Source organism: Leuciscus leuciscus, assembly GCF_965113295.1.
Source record: "Leuciscus leuciscus genome assembly, chromosome: 1".
NCBI classification, from domain to species: Eukaryota; Metazoa; Chordata; class Actinopteri; order Cypriniformes; family Leuciscidae; genus Leuciscus; species Leuciscus leuciscus.
In genome coordinates this window covers 50,464,028-50,472,732 of record NC_138725.1, presented here as the reverse complement: position 1 = coordinate 50,472,732, position 8,705 = coordinate 50,464,028, and the positions used below count along the sequence as shown (strand labels likewise).

The following is an 8,705-nucleotide window of genomic DNA, read 5'->3' as shown; positions in this document are numbered from 1 at the left end:
AGATCGCCACACGGTGGCGTGCTTCTTCCTAGGTGGACCTTATCAATGAACTGAGTGAATCAAATCTAAGTTTTTAATTCGAAAAGTTTTCCCTTTTTTTTTTCCGAACTTAACTTAAAGTGTGACAGTCAAAAACAGAAAAAGGAATTGTCTAACTCCAAATAATATCAGCATAAGCTGATAAATAGAGTATTTGAGAGAGAAAATGAATGCAGAGAGAAAAAGAAATCGAAAGCAGGTATTATCTTAGAACGCCACGAGATGGCGTAGTTGCGCTCGCGCAGGCTGACGTCAGTGGGAGGCGACGCTCACGCAGGATGACGTCGGTGGGGGGCGCGTAATTTGAGCCCTGCCACACCACTAGAGGCTGCCCTCTAGTGTCGGTGACGTGATTCAGCAGTTAAGACAGCAGATTTTTTTATCTGTGGAATCACGTGGTGTTTTGCGCTTCTGTTGCATGCGGAAAACTGACGCGAGTTTCACAACATGTGACTAACAGGAATTACACATTATACATTACACATTGAGACGGTTTTAGAATAAGAACAGGGATTATCATCTTTTCTTAATTCGTAAAACTGGTCTCCAATTACTCATTACATATAAAACGGTTTACATAACAACAGGTATTAAAACTTCGTGTTTTAATCACTAGAAACTGTGAGCAAACAGGCATTGAACATCTATTTACTTAAGCTGTGAGCACAACAGGCATCAGAACAGCTGTGAGCAGGACTTATCATCTGCTCATCTCCCATAAGCATTAATCAAAATAGCACTTTTATGATTTTTGCGTAGGTTTACGAAATTGGATCGCGAGGCCAATTTCTGACCAGGAGCTTTATCGTTAACGTATTGTATATCATAAGGCCTATTACGACTGAAAACTATCAGATTTACGTCTTCGTCCTAAAAGAGATCCTTCGTCTTCATTTAGTCGGTTTAAATCATGTTACATGTATCAACTGCAAAGAGTTTTGCTTCGTCTTTACAGAGACAGATGTAATGTCATGAACTGCAGTTTTAGCAGAGCTGGGCTGGCTTTTGTGCCCGCGATCAGCTGGGTGAGTTCGCCTTGGCGACTTATCTCACAATTCAAAACGCGCGTATAGCCTACAATTATTAATACCAATAATACACATTCAACTGAAACTGAATTTGCCCACAAAAATGAAGTTTGAAACTGCTCGAAATGTCTCCACCATAATACATGTAGCGTAAATGCCTCTGGGTTAATGCGAATTAGCTCAAGAATATAGGGAATTTTGGCAATATTAATATTTATAACGCATGGTCATAATTCATAAATCGCATATGCATTTACTTTATCAATTATAGGAAATGCCTCGTTCTGTACTGTCTGATCATTGCAGTTAAGAAGAAGCATTCCTGTTTACAAAACTCCAAGACAGTTTGTCTTCTGGCCACGAAGACAAAACCTCTTTGGGTTTATAAATTAAAACTACTCAAAGTAGTTTTATAATATAGAGCCTGTAGCTTTATAGATCTTTTGTTTCATTGACTTTATAAAAAGTGGGTTTTCAAACACAGAGACAGTTAAAAGTATAAATGGGTTTATTAATAAAATGGCACACGCTAGAGATTATATAAACTACAAACATAAACGTACGTAAAAATGCAAACAAACGAATAAACATTTAACCGAACAAAAACATGAAATGAAAGAAAGAAAGATATAGAGGGAAGATAGAGGGTAACTTAAATCACAGACCTAAGACCTAGACACCTGGAACAGCTTTTATAGGAATCAATATACTTGCGAGTTGTGGTACTCTTTCAGTGTGATGCTGAAAAGGGGACGCGCGCGTGCGCGTGTCCGGCTGGTTTGCGTCTAGCTTTGTCTTCTGGGTCGTTTCGCAAAGCGATGTAAAGGCTCACTTGAATTTAACGTTACCGAGAAAGTTCAGATTCGTCTCCCGGGATGGGAGAGGCTGGAAATCTTAGTTGCAAAGACCGGCTGTTACGACTCGAACATGGGTTCGTTCGATGGAGAAGGCCAGGGCCTCCTTCAGATGTTCCTTGGAGAAGCGCTGCGCCGGGGAGAAGAGTCCAGAGAAGTTGGATGAGTTGGAAGCGGAAGGATGAGAGGAAGAGAGCGAAGAGGAGAGATTTTGGACTTTTATCAGTGTCCCAGGTGCCGTCCCCTCCTTCGTGTAGGACGAATCAGCTGTCGAGATTTTTCGAGCGGGAAGATTCCTTTGTCCGGTTAGACACGCCCACTCGAATGAGTCATGATTGACTTTAACTGGAGAGGATTTTCTCCAGACATATGAACTTATAAAACAATGCGCATCACTGAATTCTGTTATTGGAATTCAACTCCGTTAGCTGGAGAGGATTACAGAGATATCAAAAATAGAATCTAGGCGTTGTAGCCATGCAACGATACATTATTATGCATTTGTATAGGCAATAGCAGTTCTATTAAGGTCACAAATAGGACATATGCTTTCCTATGGGTTACACACACCTCTTAACACACAAATTTATATATTTAGTACCTTTAGGAGTGACTTTATGGGTAAAAGTCCTTTTCTGTAAGGGGGTTTCTGTTTCACAGTCCAGAGTGTGTTTGTATGTGTGTGTGTGTTGGAATATTGCGACCCTGTTATCTCATGCATAGGGCTGGATAGCTCTGTGGTCAAATTTTATGACCTGCCAATGAGCTCGGGTTACGGGATGCGATTCTACTGGGAGAACATTCTTCAAAAATACATTTCAGATCCAAACACTCGAAGATCATAACTGTATGATCACAACAACATTAATCACACATACATACAGGAAATTCAGATACCAGTCTGAGTTACACACATTTTAAGTTAAACACAAAAGGATGTTGGTGTGTGTGTGTGTGTGTGTGTGTGTGTGTGTGTGTGTACGTGTGTGTGTGTTCTGGAATGTCACGAGTCTGTGAGGTTGTAAAAGTCACAGGGAGTCCAGAGCTGAAATGGGGGTTTTAGAGGGGATTCTAAGAAAACAGGGTTTCCTTATGTGACTCAAATGTCCCTCGGGGGAGCCACAAAGATGCAATTTTGACCGTTCAAGCAGACTTGGAGATCAGGATTTACTAATTTGAACAGCATGTGACCGCATGTCATAGTCATTGTCGTTACAGCCTTTTTATAACGTGACATACTGTCTTTCCACGCGATTCTAAAGACCTCTAAATTAGTTTGTTTCCATTATTAATGGGAATATACTTCAGAAATATTATACCCTTTATACTCTCATAGAATTTCTATGCCAACGTGTTTTGGAGAACAACATATATATATATCATAATGTGATCCACGCGATGTTATTTTCACAGTCATCTTTGATCATATTTACCAAGGGTGTCAATCATTCTGACCATGACTAAGTCATCAATTACTAAAATCTCATACAGATTTAACAAGCATTAAAGGTCACTTATTTGTCTGCATTAGATCAATGCTTTCAATTCTTTGTTCATTTAGAAAGACCTCCATGAAGAAGTATGTTAAGGATTTAAATCAATATATTTATAAAGTAGCTTGCTGAATTTTAGGGAAGTGTACTGAAAAAGTGCTCTTGAGCCCTCAGAGACATGAGTAGTTTTTGTGAAGCCCTGCAGTCTTTTGTCTTACTGTGAATCTCTTGCACAGTAATAAACAGCTGTGTCTTCAGTCTTCAGGCTTTTCACCTCTAAATACAGCATGTTTTTACTGGTGTCTTTGGTGATGGAGAACTGGCCCACTGTAAATTTACAGGAAACTGTCTGTATTTTTTACAGAATTTTGCCGTTTTGTCATTATACAGTGAATACCTGTTATTTTACAGATATTTGTTGTAATTTAAAGATCCACTATTAAATTTACAGGTAATTGCTTTTATTGTGGTTTTACATTAATTTAACGTTTTTTAAAGGAAATTATCTGTAATTTTATAGGGTTATGTGTAATTTTACATAAAAAATTAAGTAATATTTTACAGATTATTTCTGTGGAATTAGAAAACAAAGAAAATAAGGTATAACTGCAGAAATCAGCAGTCACTTAACATGTTTTCCTTAATGATTATTAAGCATGTGGGGGTTAAAGTGAGTTTTAAGATTTGTCCACACATTAGGCAGGCCTATTTAATTATTTATAATCTTTTAATTTTGTCTTGCAAAAAGATGTTCATTTTGATCATCATTTGTATTTGCCCGTAAATTTCATTTAGGCCTATATTTTATGTCTTTTATGAATCGTTTTTCCAAATCTGCGTTGCTGCACATTGCGTGGATTTGTGTGCGTTTGAATGTGTGTGTGTGTGCCCGCGCGCGCGGCCGCGCGCAGATTCAAATTATCCGCCATTACGTTTCGTTGCTTAGTCCCGCCCAGCCCACAACGGTTAGCTACAAATCTGTCTCTGTCGTCGATCTGTGTCAAGGGCAAGCGGGAGATTTGAATTCAGAGCTATAATCGTATTCGACAGAAGCAGCCGTGAGCAGGAGCGCTGCTGAACACATATTAGTTGTAGTCTGGTGTCAGTCAGTCCGGAAATAACGCGCCCTTTTTCAGTGAGCCTGGTTCGTCACAGCAGACCTCATCCCGACCGATCAACGGCTGAGGTAAGAGTCTAATACTACATGTAAATGATATTTTATATTACATTTGTGTTAAGTGGTTAGACTGTTTCCATGCTAACGTTAGCATTCTTAAATTATGTTCAGTCATAACTGGCGTCGAGGGCAAAACACAAATGCAGCATGGGTCTTTTCAATTATCGATCTGTGTTAAGAAAGATCAGTTGAACCCACTCTAACTTACTTGTTAACTTATAGACCTAAAACAATCTTTAGTAGACTTGTTATTCATATTAAAGTCCATAATTGTGTATAAAATCTTCGTTATGATAGTCAGTAACATTAAACCAATCTCTTAAATGGCGGGACATTTTGAAACCATGTCTGGAAGCTGAAAACTTTATTTTTCAAATTTTTTTTTTTTGTAAACTTTTTTTTAACTTTATTTTATTACAGTAAAATTGTAGTAAACACGTTTTTAGCTGATTTTTTTACCATTGTAATAGCCACAGTTTTACTAAAAATAGGCCTACTGTGTTTCTTTTGTTTATTTCGTAATAGTTAACATGACTAACTTTATTAAGACCGTTAAGAAATCGAAATACTGTCTGTAACTTAACGTACTTGTTGATGATACAGGAAAGCCTAGAACAGGAAGACTAGAATATGAATACAACATGATGAACCCCTAGGTGTATCTAGGTCTAGGTCACAGTAAATCATATTCATTTAATGTTACTTTCTATAAATGTAACTTAGCTAAAATCACATGGCAGCTCAAAATATTACTGCTGGCCTTTCCAGCCCAGCTTCAAGATCATAGTCAGTTGAGTTTTTGCATTGTCCCAATGGAACATATTCTGACATGTGTAAATCTAATACTGAGTTTTAAAATAACTTGTGTGTGTGTGATTTCAGGTCACGTGGAAAGCAGATGATCATGGCAAACAAGGTATGGGAAGAATTCATTAAAACATAAAAATCATAATGGTTCTGATTCCATATGTTCATAACAGTCTTCTGATTCCATATGATTGCACTAAAAGTATGCACAAGGTTTGGATTTGCTACAGCAAGATTACGATTGTGTTAGATTCCACCCATCTTTCTTTCTTTTTTTTAACCAGGCTCTGTCATTTAGAAACATGACTTTTCCTATCACTAATATCTTAATGACACATATCTCTACCTTTTAATCCAGCCAGATGATCTGACGGTTGCTGCTCGCATCTCAGCCTACCTGATGGAAAATTCTTGCTGGATGAATGACCTTCACCTTCAAATCAGCCTTGCCAAGACAGAACTGCTTATGGTTCAACTTTCAGCCAAAACATACTTGCTGTGATCCTGCTGATTTGCCTTATCATTAGGAGGATCAGGCCCTTCCTATCGGAGCTACACAACTCTCTTGTTCTATCCAGACTGGGCTATTGTAATGCTCTCCTGGCAGCTCTTCCAGTATCAGTCAAACCTCTGCAACTGATCCAGATGCTGCAGCAAGAGTTGTCTTTAAAGGTAGCCCTATGCCTAAACTCACTGCTTCAGATCTATGTGTCCTCCAGAAGCATGTGTTCTGCAAGTGAACGGCGCCTTGTGGTGCCATCATCCCAAAGAGACACAAAACCATCGTTTTTTCCTGGTGGTGGAATGACCGCCGCAACTCAACACATTTTCAAGAAACTGCTAAAGATCCATCTTTTTCATAAACACTTCACCCAATAATACTATATCTTTGTAAAAAAAAAAAAAAAAAAAAACCTTGCTATGTGTACTGTGCGACTAACTGGGACTTGTCACTGCACTTGTTGCTTTTTATTATCTTTAATTATTATCTTAATTGGTTAGTCACTTTGGATAAAATGTAATTGTAAATGTTAAAATAAGTTATACTGTAAAGGTATACGGTAATTGCTTTTTATTGTGGATATATTTACATGTTCTAAATTATATACTAAGCATCTATTTCCTATCAATCACTTATCTTGATGTTTAGTGTTTGTTCAATTACTAATACTGTAAATATGCAGGTATTCTGTACTCATACATTTAGTTAATTTAAAAGAAATTGACTGTACATTTGCTATTATTAAGAACTTAATTAGAGATGTTGTGAAATTGGATCGGTACAAATAAAAATAAAAACTGTAAATTTACAAACATTTGTATTTGAATTTATGTACTTGTGTGCATTTTTTATACATAATTTCATTGTTATTTTACACAGAAAAACTATATTAAAAGAAAATTACTGTAGATAGACAGCATTATTATATAAAATAATTGTATAAAACCTTAAATTTACAGTATTTAATTGTTTTAAAGGTGTATATGACTTTTTTTAAACGTTAAAAATCCCAATAATTACATAAGATTTTATGTAATATTAAAGATATAATCTGTTATTTAATTATGGAAAATTACTGTATTTTAACGAGATTGTTTTTTGCCGTTATTTTACGGTAATTTTCTGGCGCCCCAGCTGCCGGAATAATACCGTTTTTTCACAGTTTTTTTTTTACAGTGTGAGCAAAACTAGTGCCGGTGCCACCGTCAATGCGGCCGATCCACTCTAGTCCTCTCCCTGGTTTCTGACGGATCCAGTGCATCCAGTAGCTGCTCATTGAGAATCCAGAGACACCGCAGGACAGAGTGACTGATTCTCCTGGGGCCTCATGTACAAAGACTTGCGTTGAATTCATACTAAAACATTGCGTACGGACAAAGCTGTAAATGTGCGTACGCACAAAAAAAACCAGATGTATGAATCTCTGCGTACGAAGGATCCCACGCATATTCTCTTTGTACATCCCAGTTAACGTAAAATTGAGCGCACATGCACGAGCACAACGCCCCACCCAGTCTCCTCCCTTAATTAAATTAATTTAAATATGGTAATGAGTCCACTTTGGCAAAAGAAAACAGTAATAAAATGGCGGCAAGAAACGAAACTTTACAGAAAGTGAATTGGAGGAGGTGCTACTATCGGAGGTAGAAACGAAAAAAAAAAAAAATTATTTGGAACTTTGTCCTCCGGAATTAATAACAAAAGGAAAAAATATGAGTGGGAGAGTTTGGCTGATGCCGGTGGGATCTGAAAGTCGCACTGTAGAGTAGTACAGTTGAGACACTTTTTGCGTTTTGATTTTCCACACAAAAATAGACACTGAAAAGAAGTGAATTTCCACATGACATGCCACATGACATTTCATTAGCTTGTAGACTAAGATATTATCAATCAATAATTCCTACAAGTAGTTTATATTTTCCACAATTAGATCATAAAAATAAGGTGCTTTTTGTCTCAACTTTGTCTCAACTGTACCAATATGTGGTACAGTTGAGACAGTGCATGGTACAGTTGAGACACCCATTTTTAATGATGTAAAGGTAACTAACCATTCATTGTAAATAATAAAAAATAAAGACAAATAAAGAAAATAACAATTGGGCAACATTTTTTTTATTCATCCATTTATATTCATTCATTTTATTTAAATTAGCACTGGTTAAAATGTATAAAGCAGGAACAAGATATTAACAATATTTCTTAATAATACACAGTTTAAATATCACAAATATCTAATTTTATTTTAATTTGCGTCCTATGCTGGCTAATTACGACGTTTAACCTGTTATCATCACACTGAACAACTAAACAGTGTGTTTCCTAATAGAACTCTATCGGGGGTACAGTAGATATGTGTCTCAACAATCCCCCGCTGGCCACCTCGCACATTTCTCTAGATTTTGCAATTACCTTGCATGACACAGTACCATGAAATATGTCCGTTTTTAGGGCACAGAATAACGTTTGTGGTGATACCAGTTATGTTTAACAGTCATATAGGGATAAAAAGCTATTCATTGTGGAGAGTGCATGGTGAAGTGAACATCATATCTTAGGAAAAAAAAAAACTTTCCCCGATATCTTCGGATCGGAGATGCGTCCGTTGTTCAAATTTCCCACGATCAAAGAGGACTCTAATACGCTCGCACAGCAAAAATCACAACTTGTGCTTGCTGCGAACACAAGTTATTTAAGGTGTCTCAACTGTACACCGTCTACCCTAAATGACCATAAAAAGAAATGGTCTGATATAAAGGTGGACATTAAACCAAAGCTGTCATTGCCATAGACTAAGGGTTGTAT

The 8,705-nt window shown here is 37.1% G+C and overlaps 1 long non-coding RNA gene and 1 gene segment (V, D, J or C); one reads left to right on the top strand and one right to left on the bottom strand.

Annotated features, from left to right (window-relative positions):
* The window catches only part of LOC309476164 (immunoglobulin heavy variable 3-11-like), a 39,428-nt gene that overhangs the window by 30,111 nt on the left and 612 nt on the right, over positions 1 to 8,705 (bottom strand).
* LOC309477114 lies at positions 4,274 to 6,174 on the top strand. The gene is made up of 3 exons (XR_014198521.1): positions 4,274 to 4,600; positions 5,474 to 5,507; positions 5,757 to 6,174. It is a non-coding gene; the product is annotated as an uncharacterized lncRNA (long non-coding RNA).